The 25200-nt window shown below is 39.8% G+C and overlaps 1 protein-coding gene across 1 annotated transcript in view; it reads left to right on the top strand.

The window, feature by feature from the left end:
• The first annotated feature begins 377 nt into the window (after nt 1-377).
• ndrg2 (NDRG family member 2) overlaps nt 378-25200 on the top strand; it is a 47138-nt gene continuing 22315 nt past the window's right edge. The window contains exon 1 of the mRNA XM_084923774.1: nt 378-704. The gene's annotated coding sequence lies outside the window, so the exon portion shown is untranslated. The remainder of the gene's footprint in view (nt 705-25200) is intronic.

Below are 25200 nucleotides of genomic sequence, written 5' to 3'. Positions count from 1 at the left end.
TTGGGTCTTTAAATGCTGCTAATTTTGATTAACTTCTTTGCAGATTCAATAAAACCAGTTAAGAGTATGATTTCAGAGTTATTTCTGTATAGGGTGTGTTTATTTACCTGCTGGCTCGAGCCCAGGCGGGAATGCTCGGCTCCATTCCACAAGCCCGGTGAGGGTGGGCCGTACCACTGTGGCGTCAAAACAGAGGGGTGAGCCAGAAAATAGAAGCCCGCTGTTTTTTTTCTCGACGTCTCGTCAGCTTTTATCACATCCACACCGTAGCTGTCACCATCTTTCTATACATTACCCTTTGTCTGAATGAAAACAGCCCACTTCACCGAGACCCGCTGTTGACTTACCGGCAGATGACTTTAAAAACACCCCTAAAACCTCAATGGCTCCATCTTGCCTTTTGAGTGACCGCTGAGTATTTTTCTCTCCCCGTGTGTTGAATGTTCCTCCTGCTGGAGAAAAGGAGAAAAAAACCCCAACGCCAGTGGACACACAGAGAAGGAAGGCGCAGCGGAAAAATAAAGGAGGTGGAGGAAAAGTGAAGTAACAGGAGATTAGCGGGAAGCTTGGAGGGACAGGCTGGGAAGAGAGCGAGGAGAAAATTACGGAGAGCGAGACTTGTCGTACAGATACAAATATATTTTCTACAAGTCCCACAATTTTGCTCGAAGATTTTTTTGTATTCCCCACTTGCTGAATAAACGGTGAGTTTATTTATATACATTATTTTCTTCTATATTAATAAATGAGTTATTGCCGTAATTAATTATTTAAAAAAATCTCTTTGTGTCCTCCTGGAGAAAGTCTGGGAGTAGCCTTTGTGGTTAGTCAGTGTTCATTAAACACCAGTGCAACAACAAAAACAAAAACAAACAAAAAAAAAACGAAGAAGAAGAAGAGAAAAAGGGTGGTGGGATTCGGGGGTATTGTTTTGTGTTGGTGGACTCGGTGCCAAAAATGCACAGAGATGCAAGGATGTAGTCCGCACCGTTCAACAACAATACAGCAACCGAACAAAAACTCAACAAACGTTACGCCTCTGGGCCAGATATGTGCTCACTTAATAAGACGAGTGCTAATAAACGCCAACAGTATGCTTTAAGTTGTAGTTTGGTGAGAGTGAGCCCGTGACAGAGGGAGTGCAGTGCGCGTTATTGACACGCACATGTGGCATAGCCAGCGGGTCTTTGTTGCCCCCCCCTTCTCTCCCCCCCCAGACATGACTGCTCAGTGGCACGGCTCGAATCTCCCGTACACAGAATTAAGGCCACTATTGACATGTTCATATACATACCCCCTACCCCGCCCCCCACCTTTTTATTTTTGTCTACGCCTTTCAGCAGAGAAGCATCAACGCTCTTTCTTTGTGGTGTTTTCCAGTTAGGTGTCCTTACTGGGCAGCAGCAGTGGGAATTTCGGGGCTCATACTTTTTTTTCTTAGATGGAAAGCTTTGGGCTTGTCTGTGTGAACAGGGGGATTTGGGCTTTTGTGGAGTAGTAATCTGCTGATAAGAGGGGAGCGAGGAGGGTGTTGTGGTTCTTTGGAGAGGGTGTGTAATATGTGTCAATGTCAAATGGAGGTGTGTCTCTTGTGAGTGTGTGTGTTCACGGGCCGTGTCATTGCGCGAGTAAAACATCAGGAAAAAAAGGAGTAAAATTGAGAAATTGAGTGAAAATGTGCGCTTTGCATTCCTTTTACTGAATATCTTCGAGCGCGAGTGGAAATGTTTTGCTTTAGTGTGTCGTGCCCAAACCAAGGACACGCACACACACACACACACACACACACACACACACACTGTTCTGTCTACACACTGCTCCAGAGACAGTTCTTTTCTGTCTTTACTCTGCCGCGAGCTACACGAACGCACGCACGCGCCCAAGCAGGCTCGCGCGCAGATTCTGTGAGTCATACCGCATTTGGAGACTCGCGGCCTCGCTGCTCTTTGAGTGAAGTGGAGCCCCCTGCTGATAACGCGCGCGCGCAGACAGGCTCATCTTCTGGGGGGAAAAAAAAGTGAACGTTCGTTCCAGAACTGTTCAGGCTCTGAGACGTGGACATGCAGCGTTACGCAAGCGCACCCCGACTCTGCACGTATGGGGTGCGCGGAGATGCACATAGCCAAGAAACACGGCAGGAGTGTATTGTTTCTCTTTTGCTGGTGGGTGTGGTGTTACCAGGAGCCAAGTCCAAATTTGTGTCGCTGTATTCAAATAAAACTAAAAGAGAAATGATGGTAATGATGGCAATACCGATAATCAGCGTTGCAAAAAAAGTTACTTCCTCCTTTTTTCTGTTTTAGAGTATTTTAAACGGTTAGTTCACCCAAATGTCAGAGTTTTGGTCTTATCTGCTGATGCTTTGTGTTTGTGTATATATATATGTGTGTGTGTGTATATGCCTCTTGGGGGTTGGGTGGTATATGTGTGTTTGTCTTTTTAAAAACGAGCCCTTTAATGCATTTGATCTGTTATTTTCTGTGGGTCTTTTATTATTTTGTGGAAGAGTTTTATCGTTATTAATGAAAAGCGTTATGACGCCACATGTCAGCACTCTGAGTGGCCTCATCCACAACAACAGCACTCCACACCAACTGTTGTGCTGGTGTGGAGGAGGGCAGACACAAAATGATATATCAGAAGTGTAGCAGATGAAAGCTGAACAGTGTGCGTGCCCAGATAACACTCTGCCTCAGCAACTCCAAATTGATGGAATTTCATACTGTTTGCATTTCCCATATTGACCATTCACCTACAGTCAGAACTGACACATTTGTGAGAGCTGCAGAAAACAAAATCCTGGCGCGTCCTTTCAGGACTTTGAGCATGAAATAGTTGTATTTGAAGGAGGAGATTTTAAAATACAGAACGATTGTGATATCTGAACATCTGTAACATGCTAAAAAAACAAGTCAGTGTTTGTATTTTGATAATATTCTAGAAGTTCAGTGTGCTAGGAATAAAACAAGCATTTCCTGCATTTTTACTGCACTAAAGATAGCAGCTGTGCACTTGTCATTCATGTTTAGGCTTAAAAATTAAATTGCAAATCATACACTGTAAGCTCATGAAACAGGCGCGGGTCCAAGCTACATGTGAATATACATATATACACACACACACACACACACACACACACATATATATATATATATGCGCACAAACACACACACATGCATACATATATATATATTTATATTTATTTAGAGAGAGAGAGAGAGAGAGAGATAGGGAGAGAGAGTGGTGAGCTGACTGGAGCATTAAACATTGACCTACCCGGTAATAAATCAACACTAAAACATCACTAATGAAGTGCTGTTTTGATTCTGCAGCTTACTTACTTCAAATGATTTCATTATGTTTCTTTATGTGTCTGACGTTGAATAGACTTATAGATCCATGCTGGTGTGTCTGAGAGCAGAGTGCTGTGTTGGAAGACTTGCTTATTGACTTCAAAGTGTTTCTGGTGCTCTAATCTGTTCAGCGTCAGAACATTATAAAACACTGGTTATTTATAGAGGACATGAGAACAAATTGTTCCGCTGTACATCTTTTTATATTGATATAGGTTCCACAGCTGATGAGCTGCAGACACTGTGACTGTGAGACACCAGTAACATCTATTCTCATTATATATTCTATATATATTTGGTAACATTTCTCTCAGACTATGTTAAATGTCAGCCTCGTGATCCGCTCAGTTAAGCAGCAGGATGGTGTTACTATGAATGAGCGGGGCTGTTGACTTTTCACAGCGGACATTTATTAATTTTTTTTTTTTTTGGAAGCTGTGTCAAACACATCTGTCAGGGCCAAAAATAAACCCTTCAGCTGGAACGGCTGCCCTTTGATCTGATGGTACAAGAGTATTTGTGTTCTGGACACACAAGTAATCCAAGGAGATAAACTTGTTGACATCATTAAACTGTGGTGAACAGTGACAGTCTGTGTTGCACACACTTTATTTTGCTCAGTGTTGCTCTTCTGTAGCTTGCAAGATGCTCGCCACTGTAAAAACTACACATGGTGACTATTTTTCCTGCACCAGCAAACCTGTTGGCTACTGAACAACTTGACGTCATTATAGATTAGTTATTCTGTGGGGTTTACATGGATTGTCAATAACAATTTGACTTTTTGCCCTTCTGGGAAGTCAGCTTAAACATGCTCAATGTTTTATTAGTTTACTGTTTTTAGTTTATTATTATTTAAGTTTATTGTAGATGGAAGGCGTTAGACAGGGATCAGCATTTGGACAAATAGAGCTGGTAGTTTTTGAGGGTGAGTTTTTTCTGAATTTTGTGTATTTTGAAATTTTAGCAGTGTTGTGCAGTAGGGCTGGGCCATATCATACCGTTCAAGGTAATACCGGTATAATGTAGGTCAACAATAAGAAAATGAAATATCGCTATAGAACATGAGTAAAACGCCCTTTGTTTTCATACGCACATGACGGAAAAAGCTTGGCGGTGACGGAGAATGACAAGGGCGGAAGCAGATCGTTGAATGAAATAGATGAACCAGAATTGGTTTGTAAAAATGGTGCAACTTCAGTGGTGTGGAACTGGTTTGGTTTTCGTCCATCAGATACACACCAAAGCACAATTTTTGGAAGAACATGCAAGTGGGCCGAATAACCTGCACCGCGTCAATGCGTTAGTGCCGTCCAGCCCCACATCTCTGTTAACTCGCTAACGGAGATTTGCCGCGTTACCGCCATAACCGCGTTAACGTCATTTTAACGAAGTTAACGCTGTCAGCACTAGTTTTAATACGACTTTGGGAAGTTACGAAGCCGCACTGCTTGATGGATTATCGGAGCATTATGGCTATCGTAGGCAGGAGCCTCGCGGAGTGATACGTACTGTGCTTCAACATAATATTACCGTATTGTGTGTGTATAACCTCTTTTTAACTTTTGTGGATATTATACATGGCATCAAGTGCACAAAGCACCGACAAGCCTACCCCCGACAGGGAACTAATCCCCACCCGGGATTACTCCGAAAATAATAAAGGCAAAATAAAAAATGAGTGCCTGAAGGAGGAGCTTACGCTCAGCTAGACACCCCCCTTTTCTAACTGGAGAGAGCGCAGCAGATACAATACAACTAAACAGGCCACCGGCAAACAACTCACTAAAACTCAATTGCTGTTCCTTCCATTCATATCCCGGACGAGCCCCCACATTCTTACGTCCCCCCGAAGGGGTCTAGGCATGCAAGTGAGGGGACCAGTAACAAATGAGTCCAGAACAGAATGAAAGGAAAACAGACAGGTGTTTTTAGTAAATAAAATAGTCTTTATTATAGATAATCATAACATAAGGAGCCGGCAATGCCGTATTACCAATAACACGTCGAAAAAGGGAAAAAAAGGTTGCAACAACAAAGAACACAACAACCAAACAAAAACTCCACACCACGAGGAGGCACTTCCAGGGGCCCACAAGCTCACCCTGTCACTAGCAGCAGCTAACTTTACTGCTGCCGAAACCCACACTACTCACGTAAAGCAGCTATACTATTTCCACAACTCCACACTTCAGGCAGGATAACTACACACCAAGAACACCTCACCCTGCTCACAGCTCATCCCCAGCTTATATGACCTCAGAGAGGTGATTGCTGACTGGACCCAGGTGGTAAATGAGTCCAATGAGCAGCAGCTGTGTCCTGGGGAGAGAGAAGAGCAAGAGAGAGACAGAGGGGTGGAGCAAGAGAGGAGGAGGAGGAGAAAAGCACCACGCCCACACAAGGGCAGTATCAGGAGGCCCAGCTAGGGCCGTAACAGTTATGCTGAGGATATATCGGCCAATTTCCACTAGAAATGCCTTTTGGTTAAACTGTCAGCAGGGAATTCGCATTTGCACTGTTAAATATTTATATAGCTTTAATGCACATAAAAACAGCTGCTTCTTCAAGTGAAAATACATTGATGTTTTTTTTTTGCACTAATAAAGTTGTGGAGTTGTAAAGTGTTTTGTCTTGTGTCAATTATATCATCAGTTAAATTGTTATTGCAAATTTTCAAACATATATCGTGATAAATATTTTTGGCCATAGTGCCCTGCCCTGTTGCACAGTGACTTTTACAAAATGACAAACATAAACGGTGACCACCCCTTTTAGAAAAAGAAAAGAAATCTGACACATGTCAACAATACAAACTGTCAGTTGACAGCATGCCATTTTATGATTTTGTTCTGTCTTTCATTATTTTATGATTGTTTTTCATGATTTCATCTTTGTGCCTCTTGCTGTACTGTTCGTGGGCATCTCTCTCTGCAGTACTTCCTAGCCGAAGAATTGGAAAATATTATTACATTTATCATTAGTATCAATACAGCATTATAAAATACATACTTACACATAAAACTTTGAATTATTCTCAAATTGTATATAAAGTATTAAAAATAAAAGTAATTACTCTGCTAAGAAAATGTTTCCCATCACTATTAAATGAATCAATAATACTGCTGCACATGTTGAGCTCAAATAATTGGCATTCTGCTTAATCTACAGTAATGCATCATACTGTATAAAGTCAAAAGGGCAAGTACAAGAAATATTTTAAAAGAACAATGTATAACAATATAAGCCAAACTAACTAGTATGTGAGATATATTTGACAGTTTAACTGCCAAAATCTAGCAGTAAAAAGAAGAAAAGACAAATTAAGGTGGTGTATTAGCGAAAAAGTTTAGTTCATATTCTTAACCAACTGATCTATTTTACATGCTAATGGGAAAATGCTGGTGCATCTTGCACCTGTTTACCTTTTCTGTTTTATTAAACCAGACACGGCAGGAGTTGTGTCTACCATCAAAGCTTCCTTACTAACGTGCCAAAGGAGTTTTTAAAAAGCACACAGAGCATGTTTTTATTGGATACAGACACACCCTTGAAAATGACAGAAACTACAGATCCCAGTGGCTCCTACTCAAGCAGAGACAAGCCTGCTTTTAGAGACAATACCCAACTGATAGCAGTAATTTACTGGATAAAAGCAAAGGAGATGGAAGGAGAAGCTTCGGTACATGTTAACAACAATGGATGTCTGTTGTTAGATTTCGCAGGGCAAGCACTGCTTGATACCTTGCATGCCCTGAAGGAATAGCACTGCTATTTAGTAGTTTGCCTCCACTCAGGAGGTATCACCAGGTGCTGGAGTGATGGTAACCAGTTGGAACGTTTTACCCAACATTTTGAAATTCAACACTAGTGTTGTGCAAATTTTTATTATTAATAACTACAAGAAGAAATGTGAAGATGTAGATAATAGAACTAGAAATAGAACACACTTACGAAGTTTTGTAATACACAACATTGAATATTGCATAAATTAAATTTGCTTTATAACAAATAGTCTTCCTGAGCTATCGGTGAAAACTCGGTCAAGCATATTTAGACTGTCACCTTACCTGTTTACTCTACCAATATTAACATTTACTCTTGCGGTGTTTGAGAGTCTATCAGTGCTGACCGCTGGGAATGATGATATGCCTGAACTGTCAGAGTTGGAAGACAGACCATTGTTTATTTCTTACCTTGAATACTGCAGAAAATTGATTCATATCTGGAAATTTCAGAACTTATTTTCAAACTTGACACCACTTCATTAAAACAAATATAAAATGATTTGTTTTTCATCAATTTGATTTAAAAAGAAAGGTGTTGAAGATACTCGAAGTCATGTTATGATTTAAACTGAGGGACACTGAAATCGTCACCAAATACCCTACATGTTTCATCATCTTAAATTGTATGTCCCTAAGGACTCATGCGTGTTTCCAAATAACTAGCACTGATAATGCTGGAACGGGGATGAATGTGTGTATGTGCAGCAATGTGGGGCAGTAAACAGCTATAATTGGACTCTGAGTATTGCTTCAGAGGTGCATTCATGTCCCAGAATATCAGGAAAGTAAATGCTCTTGTCATCTCCACTGCTCAGAAATAGCCTTTATCCTTATGTTGAGTCGTTGACAACACTGAAATGATCTCCGCTAAAGTACATGCCAGCTGTTGGGTGAATACAGTCTTTCTGTAAGAGTGTAGCTGTGTTACTAATGCTTAAAATTTAGGTGTCATTGCAGCAATGGACTGTGTTCTTGTGTTTGATGATGTTTCAATGCTGATATGGAGCTGATGTTTACATCTGTGGGTGTAACTGCCTGTTAAGTCTACGAGTTTTATTTTACTGTGGAGTTTGTGGATCACTCTTTGTTTATAGCAGAGTTGCCAAAAAGTGTTGGATGGCTTATAGCCAGTTGAATCTCTTTGCCACTCGAACAAAAACATAAACATTGTAGATCATTTTTAAATAAGTGAGAAGGAAATCAATATCCATAACAGAAAAGCCACAAAGGCAGTTCTCACTTTACACTGCAAATGTCAAAAGTTCTACAATTGCTAAGAAGGAAAAAGCTGCTCAGCTTTTAAGAAAATGCTAACAATTGTATTGGCTAGTCGGTGAATATATTGTAGATATTTCATCCACGAGTGGAGATAAGGAGTAAATTATAAAAGCAGTCTAAATATAGGACTGGCACATGGGTTAGCAGATAGCTGGCAAATACCAGTATATTGTGCAATGTGTGATGTGTTTCTCATGTGTTTCGAGTTGTTTTTAAAGGGAAAATTGGCAGTCTGATGAACAACACGGTGCAGCATCTGCATGGGAAAAAATCTGGGGATAACATACTGAATTAAATTATACAGGTGCACTTTCAGTGTGTAGGGAGCTAGTGAACGGTTAGCAGAACTGGGATAGCTTGTTAGAGAATTTAATTTTACAACTGCCAAATGGTATATCCATCCATCCATCCGCTACCGCTTATCCTTTTCAGGGTCGCGGGGGGTGCTGGAGCCAATCCCAGCTGTCATAGGGCGAGAGGTGGGGTACACCCTGGACAGGTTGTCAGTCTGTTGCAGGGCTAACACACAAGGACAGACAACCATTCGCACTCACATTCGCTTACACATTCACACCTAGTGGCAATTTGGATTATCCAATTAACCTATCCCCACAAGCTGCATGTCTTTGGATGGTGGGGGGAAGCCGGAGTACCTGGAGGGAACCCACGCAGACACGGGAAGAACATGCAAACTCCACACAGAAAGACCCCGGCCTGATGGTCGAATTGAACTCAGGACCTTCTTGCTGTGCGGCAACAGTGTTAACCACCGTGCCACCGTGCTGCCCCAAATGGTATAATTAATGTAAAATCTTCAATCACAAAATAATTCTTAATGACCTCATAAACATGAAGCAATATTTTGAGTCAACTGAAATAGCTTCAAATAGATTCAAAGGATTATTCATTAAAATTATTAAGGAAAATACAAATGAACTAAATTTAATTTCACGAGATTCCATTAAATGTAATGTTTTACATTGTACTTATATAAGAAATTTACATGAAAAATGTAATGTAAGTAATGTAATCAAATTACATAGAGTAATAAAGTAGAATTTAATGTCAAAAATTGTTGTGTTTTTAGCTTGGGATGCATCCATGTGATCAAAAATATCATGAAGAGAAGTCTTAGTGGAACTACTGTATGTTGATCACTTAGTAAAATACTTAATAGATAAGCAATCACAACTTTAGAGACCAGTTGTATAATTACAGAAAAGATTGGATTGTTATTTAACAACAATGATTAATTTCAGATTGAGATTTGAGATTATGTTGAACATAGTGAAGAAAATACAGTTTGTAATAACAAGACAGAGCTACTTTTTTAAAAGAGAGAAATTAATGTGTTACAAGAAGAAAACCCTTCCTAGCCTTTATATACAGAGTATGGCCCAGCTGAGTGCAGCTTCTGCCTTTTGGCACCAGCAGAAACATTGATTCTTCTGTGTTGACAGATTCATCTGTGTGTTAAAACCCAGCCAGCGTTACATGAAAGACAAAAATACAAAATAAATATTGAATTTTTGCTCACAGGCTGCTAATTTTTTTATTTTTATTTTTTAAATTAATCAATTTATTTATTTTGGATGGTAACCAAATTGCGCTGAGCGCAGCTAAAATGATTTCCTTACTCAGACCTGTATTTTTGGCTGCGTACTGGGATTATTTTTATTTTTATGATTATTATCCGTTTATAGCTCTTAAAGAAGAAGGGAAACCAACAGCAGAGCATTTCATAGTTTCCTGAACAGCATAATGACAGCCTATCCATAAGCATAATGACAGCCAAAAGCACATAAAAAAAGAACAGAGATTTTTTTATTGAATCTTTTTAAATGTGTTTTTACAGAAAGCCGAAATCTTCATCTACCACCATTTCAGATTAATTTCTACAAACTGTGAGATTCATTGTCTGCTTAAATTTTAAAATCACACGGGGCTATCAAAGCACTTCTGTTTTTAACATTGCCTGTGCAACTGCAGATGGGCCGGTTACTGCTATAGCTGTTTGGCAGTAGTGCACACTAGTACGGGCATTAGTAATATGAGCTTAGTTGTATTTTTACCGAACTGCCTGGAACGACACAGAGCGACGCTTAACTTCTGGGAATTTAACATCAGGCAAGTGAGATTAAATTGGGACAATGCGAGTGGCACTTTGTTTATAATAACAATTGTTATTGGCCGATGTTGGCATCTAGGGCAGATGAGTATGTGTAGAAATATGGATTTGTATTTTTTATATCCTGTGTAGGTGTAAACGAACGTAACAGTCTCGGCATCTGGGTCAGCGTGTATGGATTTTATATGTGTAGGTGGGTGAGATTACAGCAGCCTGCATATAGAAGCATCTAGGCCAGAGTATGTGTGTTTGTTTGTATCAGGGCAGCTCAGTCCTTAGCCTGATGGTTAGAGTCCTGATACAGATAGGCCAGGCAGCACAATGCCCTGTCTGTTCCCACAAGTCCAAACAGGCCTTCACAACACCCTATTTATAGACAAGCGCCCTGCCTGAGCTCATTCATATTTCTTCAGTTGGACGTTGGGAGTAGAGCGTGCTCAGATGTATGTTTTTTTTCCCCCTCAGCTGAACTCTGTGGTGAAAATTTTAAGCCTCAACCTAAATATGTCAAAAAGTGCGTCTGGTGCTGTCAGAGGCGTGTTACATAATCTGGGATGTTTGTCAATAGCTCCTCAGGCAGAGGAAGAGCTGAGCTGGGCAGAAAATGAACGGCACAAACATGGCATCAGGGGTAACGCTCTACCCTCTTGGTATGCACAGTTTCCATGTGAGGGAACGAGCACTACAACATAAATCTTATTTAGAAGGGAATCATTTAGCATGGTAGCAGCATTTACTGATTTGTACTTATTCCAGTGTAACCGTTTACAGGAGATGCTAATCAATGAAAATTTGACACCTGCTGTAATAATAGCTCCAAATCAGTCATTCCTCATCATGTCAATTTTCTCCAATATGCTCTGTGACAAACAGACATGGTAACAGGGATGAGAAGCTTTTTGGCATACATTTGGCTTCTCAGGCGCACATCCAATCTATTATTAACTTAGTCATATTTCATTTAACTTCATAGTCAACCACAAACATGGTAATGCCCTCATTAAATGTTCATATCTGAGATGATAATGCTGACTGACTGATGTCATTTCATAATCTTTCTGTGCAGCCATTACGGTTCAATAATCTCGATTATTTGACGATATTTATTTAACAATAACAATGTATTGAATAATGACTTTAAAGATTGTCAAAAAATAATATAAAATAGTGTGCAAATACTGATAACAGCGCAAATGTTTGCAATATAAAATATAAATGAAAAATGTAAACATCTACAGGGAGTGCAGAATTATTAGGCAAATGAGTATTTTGTCCACATCATCCTCTTCATGCATGTTGTCTTACTCCAAGCTGTATAGGCTCGAAAGCCTACTACCAATTAAGCATATTAGGTGATGTGCATCTCTGTAATGAGAAGGGGTGTGGTCTAATGACATCAACACCCTATATCAGGTGTGCATAATTATTAGGCAACTTCCTTTCCTTTGGCAAAATGGGTCAAAAGAAGGACTTGACAGGCTCAGAAAAGTCAAAAATAGTGAGATATCTTGCAGAGGGATGCAGCAGTCTCAAAATTGCAAAGCTTCTGAAGCGTGATCATCGAACAATCAAGCGTTTCATTCAAAATAGTCAACAGGGTCGCAAGAAGCGTGTGGAAAAACCAAGGTGCAAAATAACTGCCCATGAACTGAGAAAAGTCAAGCGTGCAGCTGCCAACATGCCACTTGTCACCAGTTTGGCCATATTTCAGAGCTGCAACATCACTGGAGTGCCCAAAAGCACAAGGTGTGCAATACTCAGAGACATGGCCAAGGTAAGAAAGGCTGAAAGACGACCACCACTGAACAAGACACACAAGCTGAAACGTCAAGACTGGGCCAAGAAATATCTCAAGACTGATTTTTCTAAGGTCTTATGGACTGATGAAATGAGAGTGAGTCTTGATGGGCCAGATGGATGGGCCCGTGGCTGGATTGGTAAAGGCCAGAGAGCTCCAGTCCGACTCAGACGCCAGCAAGGTGGAGGTGGAGTACTGGTTTGGGCTGGTATCATCAAAGATGAGCTTGTGGGGCCTTTTCGGGTTGAGGATGGAGTCAAGCTCAACTCCCAGTCCTACTGCCAGTTTCTGGAAGACACCTTCTTCAAGCAGTGGTACAGGAAGAAGTCTGCATCCTTCAAGAAAAACATGATTTTCATGCAGGACAATGCTCCATCACACGCGTCCAACTACTCCACAGCGTGGCTGGCAAGAAAGGGTATAAAAGAAGAAAAACTAATGACATGGCCTCCTTGTTCACCTGATCTGAACCCCATTGAGAACCTGTGGTCCATCATCAAATGTGAGATTTACAAGGAGGGAAAACAGTACACCTCTCTGAACAGTGTCTGGGAGGCTGTGGTTGCTGCTGCACGCAATGTTGATGGTGAACAGATCAAAACACTGACAGAATCCATGGATGGCAGGCTTTTGAGTGTCCTTGCAAAGAAAGGTGGCTATATTGGTCGCTGATTTGTTTTTGTTTTGTTTTTGAATGTCAGAAATGTATATTTGTGAATGTGGAGATGTTATATTGGTTTCACTGGTAAAAATAAATAATTGAAATGGGTATATATTTGTTTTTTGTTAAGTTGCCTAATAATTATGCACAGTAATAGTCACCTGCACACACAGATATCCCCCTAAAATAGCTAAAACTAAAAACAAACTAAAAACTACTTCCAAAAACATTCAGCTTTGATATTAATGAGTTTTTTGGGTTCATTGAGAACATGGTTGTTGTTCAATAATAAAATTATTCCTCAAAAATACAACTTGCCTAATAATTCTGCACTCCCTGTATGTTTAGTGAACTTTGCAGTGTTGCTCTGTGGTGCAGCTACGACACCGCAGCAAAGTTTACACACTATGCCTACTTGATCCACGTCTGACTCCGCGAACCCATAATGTTTCCACACCACTGAAGTTTTTTTTACCTCTCTTTTCAACCAACGGCAGTCACTCTCCTCTCCAAATAACTTCTGCTCAGCTTTCCGAGCTTCCCTCGGGTCCTCTTAATTGTTGTGACGCGTGTTCGAAACGCAGAGAGGTGCGCTCGATTTGTTACACGGAGCAGCGTGAGAGTAAAGCACGAGGGAGGTGCTAATAATCGGCTCAGTCATTTTTAATGATCGTTGAAAGCCCAGATCGTAATTTAGATCAAAATTCGATTAATTGAGCAGCCCTAGTTCTTAGAGGTGGGAATCACCATACATCCCACGATACGATATTATCACAATACTTAACACACGATACGATATTATTGCAATTTTTTAAAATATTTTGCGATATTCAGATTCTGTACATAAAGGTAAACTTGATCAATATTCATTTTATCTAATATCAAAGTCTCGCACTCAGTCTTTCTCTCATTTCAGTCAGTTTTATTGTTGACAAACTGAACGGTTTGTATTACAGTCTAGTCCAACTTAACTGAATGCAACCATCTGGTACAATTATAGCTATTCTGAACTATGCAATTTATGAAAACTATGCAGCCCATTCAGCAACTGAAGAATTTGAAAGTAAATTAAAACAAAATATAATTTTACATTAAATAAAAAAGTTTTAAACTTAATTAAAATAAAACATGTCTTAAATTAAAATAAGTAAACTGTCATGTTTATTGCTGCCAAAAAAAAGTTAAACACATTTGGACAGTGAAGGAATGTCAGGATTCTTGCTCAGAAAAAGGATCAACATGCTCTGAAGTCAGAGCACAAAAACTTTTTTGTAACAAAATATCGATTTCTGCTGTCCCTGTATCGATACATTATTAGCAAACAAAATATCACGATACTACACAGTATCGATTTTTTCCCCCACCCCTACTAGTTCTACTCTTGGTTAAAGGTTTTGTAGTCCATATCTGAGATGATAAGGATGATAAGACGACAGGATTTTAATGAATAAATCCAAAAACATGTTCAGAGTCTTTGAGCGAAATTATGTTGAATGTACTGGAGTAGTGTTTTAGTCACATTTTTGTCTGTTCATTGTTTTGAACAAAGCCGAGTGATGTAAGTCACGTTTGATGTCCACATTCCTTTTTTTAAAATTATATATTAGAGACTGGTGATCTGACATGCTTCCATAGTAGGCAGATTGTCAGATTTTCAAATGAATACCTTTTACTTTGAAGGCTCAGCTGCTGCTAATCAACAAACTCTGTCCCATCATGTTTTCTTACCTGCAGGCTAGCTGTGCCACTGTTGTTGTGCTCTATGATGTCATTCAGATCTAGTCATTGTCACATCCTGTAGATAGGTTCCATTGTCTTGGACGGCAGTTGGCGATGGTAGTCCCTGTTCTGCTCTCCAAGCTCTGTGGGCGTAGGAACACATGAAGAAGTCCTCCACTTGGTGGTGGTTGTAGCTGGAGTGGCCCACCATTTTGCCAGATATCTCTCAGAGAGGATTAACCCAGGGGATAAGTGATTTACTGGAGAGGTAGCTGAATGATTCCAAGGACATAATACAAGATGGCTACGAGTTTGCTTTTTAGCAGCTTTTAAATGATGAAAAATAAATACAACATCTCATGAACAAGTATCGAGGCTGTTCAAACCTTTCTTTTTAACCAAAACAAGCAAAAGTGTGATTGGCTGCAAAATGATTTGTAAACAGAAGACCAAAATTAAAGATTCGTATCAGTTTAAAACATGATTAGAGATGTGTGTTCGACATTTATTCTTGAGATAAGGTGATGCATTTTTTTTTTAAATTGAGGCAACTGTGGTTTAAATTTTGCAGGGAGAACTGTAGTTAGATGATTATTCTACCAAAAGAAAAACAATTGTGATGTGATCGTTTGGTAAGATTATCTTCCACTGTTTAAAGAAAGAAGCATGAATCCAGAGTTTAAAAAGTGTGTAGAGTAAATATCCTTCAGTCAGCCTTTGAGCAAGGCACTGAATGGCTCCTTGAACAGACGTCGGAGGCCACTTTAGGGGTCTGAGCTTACGAAACGCTCCTCTGTGTGTATCTGCTACAGAAATCCGCTAACCATCACCAGGCTATTTATCTCCATCAGCTCTCAGCCAATTGGTCCAACATATCAATTTACCCTAGCTTGAAGGTCAATTATTTTGAGTGTGTGCCTGATTGCATGGTTCTCTGTGTGTCACGGGCTTGTCTGCTTCCTGGATCAAAACAATTGATTCTGCCCAGTCTTTTTTTTTAAAATGCTGCTGAAATACACTCACAGACCGGACCTTCAGAAGATGAAATGCTGTCTGTTCTATAGTCACATCATTATTCAAGCTAATTACTGGTTTGCTTCATTTTTCACTTTCATACTTTCTCACAACTATTGAGTGAGCAAACTAAAAGCCTTTCAGTGGACTTCGAGCGCTCTCTGAGGGGTGAACAAAAAGATAAGCAATTCTGAATTTCACAGAAGAGAAAGAAAAGATGAAATGTGTAGTCTCCACTCACATCAATAAAGCCATTAGCGCTTATGTTCAGTGCATTAGACGTCTTTGAAGTTGTTCTTCATTTTGGCCATAAATTAGCCAAAAACATTTTTGCAGTTACTGATAAATGGTATTGACAATATTATTGATATTTGAAAGGTGACATTTTCAAATATTAGCCACTGTACATAAATGAACACCTTTTTTATTTTCAGCCCAAATAGCAGTGCTGATGTGATGGACCATTTAGAGTTGCGTGACTGGGTTTGCAGAAGTCAGTTTTTGAGGGCCTCTAGAGTAATACGATGATTTGCCTTGGTTGATAACTACATGCACCGTTTGACCAGCCAGGGACCAGAATCAGATGACTTACAGTGTTCTTGGCCTTGACCGGTGACCCACCAGTCAGCCTCCCATATGACCAGTTATTAGCTGGTCCACACAGTGGAGCAGGCATACACACTGTTAACATGGAAGTCAGTGAAACACAAGGTTTGCTAGAGTAAACTGCAGAGGAACTGAAACGTTTGTAGCAATAAACCTAGTCAGATGTTTAAACGTGAACATTTTAAAGAAACTAACAAAGGAAAAGTGGCTAAAGCTAAAGCTGTCCACAGCTACAAGCCAGTGGGAGCCTCGGTATGAGCAAAGGAACAAAACAGTTCTGAATTATCTAATCAAAAGACAAAGCTTTTATAAAGTTATGAACATATTGGAAAATGCTATAATCACCTGACATTTATTATGTTGCACCTGCTTTTGTTTGTTAAGGTGAAATATTTTAGGTAAAGGTGGGAATAAAATTGGCAGAGCACTTTGTTTACAGACATTTAACTTACTGCAGTTTATGGGAAAATTGTCAAATCTACTAAGTTCTTTATTATGAAAATAATATTTTTCTTTCAAGTAAAGTTTATTTTTCTTTGTATATGCTGTTAGTTATAGTTGCAGTTTGTAGAAAGACATCAGAATCCACATAAACAGTGTGAGCAGATCACACTTAAGAGAAAAATGAAAAACTGGAATGAGGCAAGCTCTCTATTAGAGCTGAACAACAGTTTAGAAGGAACGTCAGAGGTCAGGAAAACTCCTGTTTCACCAAAAGTATTAAACAGTTATAAATGTTAGCTGTTTAATTATTAGCAATTACCTGAAAGCTACATTAGCTACCTGTTATCATTAACCTAGCAAATACAGGATTGCTGTTGGATAAAAGATTATTGCAGGCTGCATGCGTACATAAGGAGGCTTAGGTAACTGCTGCAGTGGCTGTCTGGCCTAGATTTTGTCACAAAACATTTTCTTCCTATGAATTTGATAACAATACAACAAATCAATGATTATTTGTTATGTTTTCTATTCATCCAGTTATTAATAATAATGACCGAAATTCAAAGAAACATATACGACTTTAACAATGATCTCTCTGAGGATGTGATCTGTGGTGAATATCCTTTTGTCAGAGTGTTTAATTACCTCCCAGGACAGATATACAGAGACTGGATGTCTGCGTGGAGGTGAGATCATGATGGAGTGAATAATAGGTGTCCTGAAAATGAAAAGAAGAAACTGAGCTGAGCCGCTGAGTGATGGACGAACGAGAATTTGAAGAGACAAGGGCCCAAAGTGGTCTGCTGAGAGACAGCGAGAGAAAACAGGCTTTTCACATGGGATGAGAACGAGCAAAGGCTTGGCTCAGCAAGGAGACGAGGGGAGCTTTGGCTCCTCTCCGAGTCTCCATGGTGGCTGCTGTTGGGCTTCCTTTCTCAGCAGACAGTCGTCGCTCATTTTTTCCTCTTTTTTCTGCTGTTGAACTGCTTCTGGTCCAGCAGACTTAGCAACAGACCCCCTACAAAACATCTAAATAGTTTAACTGACTGCATGAAAGTGGCCCTGCTTTAAATGAGCAGAAGTCACAGAATGTTTACAATCTAATTCTCCCTCATTGATAAAGTGAACTTTGATTCTTGTGGTTTCAAAGCACAAATTGAATTATTTCCCAATCAGTTACTCAGACCTCTCTTAGAAGCCCCTCAGGTGCACATATAACATCATGCTGAAATGTCTGCAGTGTGTAGTAAAAGGACGATCTAATGGATCCTCATGCATTTTTTCCATGTAGGTATTAGGTTAATGCAGCTTTAAAACTAACTGAATAAGAAATTGTTCTTTTTTTGTACTTGCATGCATGTTTGAGGATAGAAAGAAAGTTTCAGAGTGACAACAAAACTCCTGAAAGTCACTGTGTCCGGCCAGAAAAAAAAGTCCCTAAAATAGCCCTCGCCTCCCATCATTTCCACACATCAGGTTTTCTAGGCTATCACTAAGAAAACAGAACTCAATCTCCAGATCTAAGTGTCATTATAAATCAGGAACTTCACCTCCCTGGAGCACGTCAACTCATTTGTTATTTTGTGTTGCGTAATAAAGGCAGTAAAGCCAAGAAAAGTAAAAACTTTCCAAAGCAAACCTTCCAAGTTATGTCAGCATTAGCTAAAATTCTTTGCTGTAAGGCTGTCAGATTTGGGGCATTAACATGCGTATTCATGTTATAAGCAAAAATTTACATAAAAATATTTCATAGTGGCTCCCAAAACGTGATCTTCATATTTTAAATGGACTCCTAAAGCTGGTCCCTCCATGTGTTTACCTTTGATATACGAGTGTGCAGAATTATATAAGAAAAAAGGGATCCAAGCACACCCGAGGTAGAGCAGTGTGTCACTCTGCATACATAAAACTGGAAAAGTGGTACCCAGGTGTGACAGCAGTGAAGTACTGCACACTAACGTGATTTGTTTCAGGACAGAGGACAGATTTGGTCCTGAGAGTGTTTATGTCCTCGGCACCTGGGTCTCCTCGCTGTGCAGATTTGTGTTAGCAGGGTGATAAATGTGTGGGATTGCATTTTTTGTGCATGTCACATGAAAACTGCAAATCTCCAGTGACTTAAGTTTGGAATTGCAAAAAAAAAATGGGGCAAAATGTGCTTTACTGCATTCAACTTCTTTTTATTTCTTGTGAGATAGTTTACTTTTACTCCCTATGACTTTTTTCTGTGTAAGGAAGAGTCTGCCATTGTACATGTTTTATATCAACAATGCACCACAGACTGTATATAAAAGATTGATGTAGCTTTTTGACCTGAAAAATTAAACCAAGGGTGAGTTCCATTCTTCCCAGGAGACCTACTGCTTACTGCCTGAGTCGGTTACTTCAGGGAACCGACTGAGTTGACTGTGGAGGGTTTTTGAGTACAGTGAACTCATTGCTATGTTCAAGAAACCAGTTTGAGACAATCTGAGCTTTGTGACATGGCGTGTATCCTGTAGCCATCAGATGATGGGTACACTGTGGTCTTAAATAGAGAGACATGGGTGGGTGATATAGCTTTATTTAGCCTTGCAGCTTGCAGGCAGCATCATTTATTAGTGCAAGTAAATGAAGGGCATTTTCATCCTTCTTTTCCAATGAGCTGCTCTTATTAGTGACACACTTGTTAATTTGAAGAGAGACTCTATTGAAAAGAGGTTCCAGCAGCAGCAGTATTACAGCACGACAGCCTGCACAAACGATTACTTTGATAGTCGACTAGTCACCGATTATTTTTGCGATTAGTCGACTAATCAGATCATGCATCCATTGGACGTACAGCGTACAGCTTATTGCACCAGCATGCATCTGCTCTTATATAACTATCATTAGCTTACAGCTTTAAGTGTTTAAGGTATGTGCTAACTAAAAATAAAGACAAGATGATAGTTTATTAAATTTTAATTAAATTTGCAGATTGTTTCGGTGAAGTTTAATAAACTCCTTGCTATCTAAAATATAACAGGACACCGGAGTATATTCTCGAGCATCTCACACTTCTGATAATCAGTTGTCTGCTTGACGTTTATTCAGCTGTGTAAAAACTATAACTTTAATCTCAGCCAAACCGATTTACTCAGGAACAAATAAAATACTACAAAAAGCCAAACAATAACACTTTTAAGTTATCTAAGTGACTTATATATGTTTAACCTGAGTAGCGAAAGACGGCGGTGGGTTTGAAAACGCTTTGCCGGGAGTCCGGTGTTCTCACGGGCTCTAGCGAGCCTTGCCCCCGGCTAGCTATCGAGCTAGTGGGTAACAGACGTCTCCGAAAACGTCGGAGCGCTTTTTAAAATATGTGGTGTCTTGATAAACTGAGCAGATATTTGAGGTTTAAACAGTTACATTCTCGCCTGAAAATATGTTAAACGTTTATTTTGTGACCCAGAAAGAATAATAAGAGTAATATTAAAACTAACTAGCTGCCGCCATTGTTGGAAACTGAGCTGGGCCGCGCTATGAATTCTGGGACAGAGCTACTTCTTCTTCTTCGGGGTTTAACGGCAGCTGACATCCTTGTACATGCTGTGCTGCCATCTTCTGTTTCCGTCCGTTATTACACTCTTAAATCCTACTACTTATTCCTGCGTCTTTTGTGATCTTACAAAGCTTAAAACGACGCGTTGACTATTAAATCAGTCGTCAACGATTCTGATAGTCGACTAATCGTGACAGCCCTACCACAAACCTACACTGTTATAGCAAAGCAGGGTGGATCTATGCTTTCATGTCATTCCACATACTGACCTTACAGTAAAACAGGGTAAAACAAACTCCCAGTGACTGAATTATAATTTTATTTGAGTTATTCATTTGACTGGTAGATTATTTTCGGCAGTTAAAAAAAAGGGTTTTAAAATCCTACATGAGTTTGAGCACATGTATTATGCTGTTCCTGAGTCATATTTCCCCAAACAGCTGTCTTTTTTAAAAATGTCACGAACTGTGAAGAGACAAATATTAATCCCTCAACCTCCTGCCACTCATCACCCTCTCATGTTTTCATCTCCTCGATAGCGACGCCTTCACACATTGAAGCGGCCGCGCATGTCCGCCAGATACCACTGGTTTAACCTTTCAGAATTTCAACCTTCAGCCTACATTCCCAATATAGGTCACCTTAATGCTCAGCGCCCTACTTTCAGTGTTTATGTGTCTGGGTGCGTGTGCGAATTTGAGTGTCTGGTCGCCCCTTTTTGTTCAGAACTGCAAACACTGGTGGCAGCAGAGTGAGAGCAAATGAAAGAAAAGAGGGTGCCAGAGGAAACGTTTTTTAAACTTTCCCACTTGCTGTTGGGTGGTGAAAGAGACAGAAAGAGGATGGGAGAAATGAGACAAAGACCTGCAGTGACACAGAACGGGGAGCGATGATTGGAGATGATTGGAGATTAGAGTGATGGAGAAGAGTATAGAACTGTGAGAAAGAGAGAGTTTAAATTAAGAGAAGAAAGAAAGAGGGCAGCTGGAGCGAGGGAAACTTTCCCTGTTGGTCAGCAACTTGGTTTGCCAGCTCAGCAAACAAAATTTGACGGTTGATGATTGATCAAAGCAAAAAAATCTGCTTTTTTATTTGTCTTTTTTTATGTGGATGCTTTTACTCTATAAGATTCTCTTTTGTGTTTATGATATAAGAAAAATCCACCAAATTGCTTGTTCTGATGGCATGAGTACAAGCTTCTGTGTCTCTAACTTTGCTGGCAGCTGAGTCTGTTGGCAAAAGCTTTTTACTCTTGCAGCGCCGCAAACTCCATTTATAAATACGCATCGCTGTTGGCTGACCTTGTTCTCATGATATTTTAATGTTTTCTTTAAGTCAAAACATTGAGAAGACGTGATTTACTTCTAACTAGCTGTGTGTAAAGGTGTCAGTATAACCCAGACTACACCTTGTAGTCTTCTAAAGGAAATAAGAAAAGCAGTAGGGATTGAAAATGATGCTGACAGAAAACAGTTCAGTGGATATATAGACAGTGCACTGTAAACTTACCAGTATTTCTTGAACATCATTGTCAGAAGGGGTGTTTTTATTTGCCTCGCTATCAGCAGGCTTGGGAGGTTTTATGTATTGTGGAGGTGTTTCACAAGTTTTTTGCAGGCCAGCCTTTGTAGACACTAAAGTGTGCATACAAGCTAGTAGCACATGCAGCTGCACTGGAGTAGGAATATGATGAAGTTTCATAGTGCCTAACAATGTTAGCATCAGGTGCATACAGCTAGAGGACGCTTGAAGTACTCTGGTTTGTACTTTGCATGATTATGTTGTTTTTTGTTCAAGTGCTGGCAGTTTGTTTGGTACTAATGCAAAAGTTGAGTAGGTGGAAAAAGATGAGGACGGGCTGTAGATATTAGAGTTGGTGCATGCCAAACTTAAAAAATGTAAGTTTGCCAGCATTTTCTCTGATAATGTTTGTTCCAGAAAACTTTTACCATGCCAGGATATTTATCACCATTATCTCCGGGGAAGAAGGTTATTGTTATTCCTTTAGCCCACATTCAAGTCCATTTAAAGCTCTTATTTGGCTGTTGGCTCCCTTTAGATGATCCCACTTTGCTTTAGTGATGTTGAGGTCCGAGCTCTGGGAAGGCCAATCCATGACTGATTGTGTTCCACTGGATGTTGTTTGGGATCATTGTCATGTTGAAGCCAATCAGATGCTTTGCAAATGGTATTCCATTAAAATCTGATGGTACTTTTCTGTGTTCATAATTCCATCCATTTTGACGAGATCTCAACACCATTGACTGAAATGCAGCCCGGAGCAATGACAAAGCCTCCACCGTGTTTTACAGAAGGCTATAGACATTTGCTGTTGTACCTCTCTCCAATTTAGAAACCAGTACTGATCCATTACAAACCCACTGATCTCTGATCTCTGCTTGCAAAATTCAGAAACTCTAATTTTTTACTTCAGGTCTCTTTTTTTGGTCGTTTATGTAACCTTCCCAAATCCCAAAGTGGTCACAAAGGCTTTTCAGTGAAACCTCACTGGTGTTATGTAGCTGCAATCAACCTTTGCTGGCAGCCTCAATCTGAAGTCACCGCGTGGTGACATTGCATTGTGCTGAAGGACGAAGAGATGGAGTCAGTGTGACAGAGCAGGATGAGGAAAAGAAGGGGGGAAGGGAGCAGGAATGACAGCAAGGATTGACAGAAACCCAACGTGACACACTGGACTGAGTGGGCCCGCTAACGGTAAACAAGTGAGCTGCCATCGCGCTGCATGATTAGGAATGTGTATAAAACAAGGTTGGATTCATTTAGTTGAAGCAATTATGTGACACAACCTGATTAGACAATGAACCTGTTCTGAGCAACAACCAAACAGCTGTTCTCTGATAGCTGCTGGGTGGAAGCAGAGTAGAGGCAAATGAAAGGCAAGCTTACCACGTTCCCTCACTTCTTACTCTTCATGCAAATCTGTCTGTTTCTCTCCATCTTTCTCTTTCTATGGTGACAGACGCTGCCTCCTGTGCAGTTTAGCAGTTATCACACGCTCTAAAACACAATGAACACACTGACTCGGAGAGGCACAGATAAAGAAAGATGGATGATAGTAGAGCGTCGGGAAGCTGTATATAAAAAGTGTGTGTATGTAAGTGAGATCAGATTAAATGTAAAAGTGAGTTACATGAGACATAATGTCCATTTTTACTGATGCACAAGGTCGTCATGTGACTGCTGTTTTTGGCAGCTTGTATTCCTGAAGATCATTTAGATTCCTCTACTACTGGCTGCTGAGCACTATGTGATGTTTCAGCAGTATTCAGCCACAGCGGTCTTTATGCATACAGTGCTAAATATATTATCTTTAATTGCTCCCACGGTGCGTAATTAAAGGCTCCAAATACCAGATTTTTGATCATTTTGGACAAATATAGTAGCAGACAACTACTTGCTGATATAGAGCGGAGCAGCGGCGTGCTTAATGGAGAATGAAGGTCTCTCTAAGTGTGTTGTAATCAGAGTGTCTCTGTTATATGCTGTGGTAGCTGTTGTTGCTGTGTGACCAATCAGGCCTTTGCATATTTATAAAATGACAGCTTGCAGTCCAAAGTGTTAAGATGAGATTTTGCTCCAGTGAAGAAAAAAAAAAACTCAGTCTTTGATTGCAAAGATCTCCAACTAAGTGAACAGCCATTGGTTTGGGAATCTTCCCCAAAAATAAAAATAAAAAAACCCCAAAGCAAAACAAAAAACAGTACTTACCAGCTTTTGAATTTACTCTTTTGTCATAGCAAGCATGGAAGACCTGTCACCACACTGATGTCCTAAATGTGTTCTGTGCTTATTTGATTCATTATTCAACTGATTAATGTTTGACATTGAGCTTGATGACTCTTTTAAAGCTGTACTAATCTACATATTTGCATCAACAATGGAAAAACGACTGCATGAAATATGAAAGACATTTCCAGAAATGACAAGCCAACAGAGAATTAATTATCAGCCCAATGTAGTGAGCAGTGGAGAGAAAAAGAAAAAGGAGCCAAAGGCTTCCACATATAAAGAAATCTGATACACATTTTTTAGCTAATCAACATTTCAGACTTGTATTAATAGACAGCAATATTCTTTGCCATGTCTTTGCATGACGCTGCTGTAAATCACAGAATTACATGGGGTCATTTTCTGTGTGTGTGCAGATCATTAATCGAGTGTTTTAGTGCTAGGAACTCTGTGTTAGAGCTCGTCTGATTTATCATGCCAGTATCGGTTGATATTAGCCATTTGCTGATCGATCAATAAGATTTATAACAAAGGCAAATATAAAAGGTAAAAAAGAAATTTAGAAAACACCCTTCAGCCAAGTCTGGAAAAAAATATGTCAGTATCTATATCGGAATATGGAATTTAAAAGTACCAAGTGTTGTCGGTCTAATCCGATAATGCCCTATAATATTCCTATATAGTAGGGCTGTTCGATATAACGATATATATCGGATGACGATATAAAAACGTCTATCGTTTCATTTTACGCTATCGTTTGTTTCGTGGTGTCGCAAAATAAACTGTTTACGGCAATATTTTTTCATCGTTTTGATGGTCAATGTAGTGGCTATATTAATTTCTTAAAGTTCTCTCTTTCTCTTATATGTAATATAACCACACGTGCAAAGCGCCTGTTTTTATGCGTTGTCGTTAGCAACAGCGATGGTAACACCTTCACGTGTCCGCTTGTTTATGTTCCACATAAACCTTTCACAATAAAGCTCAAGATCCTGTTTAGACTTTTCAAAATAAACTGAATCACGTGAAAGAGCAGATTATTTACGGATGAGAAGTAAAAAAGAGCCGCCAGGTGCTAAAAAATAGACCTTAGACTCAAACGTTAGAACAGGCTTTTCCCCGCAGCACGCCGTGTAAT

This window comes from Perissodus microlepis, chromosome 3 (assembly GCF_051167445.1).
Source record: "Perissodus microlepis isolate ML-2025 ecotype Zambia chromosome 3, ASM5116744v1, whole genome shotgun sequence".
Classification (NCBI taxonomy): domain Eukaryota; kingdom Metazoa; phylum Chordata; class Actinopteri; order Cichliformes; family Cichlidae; genus Perissodus; species Perissodus microlepis.
This window is presented reverse-complemented; position numbering and strand designations above follow the sequence as displayed.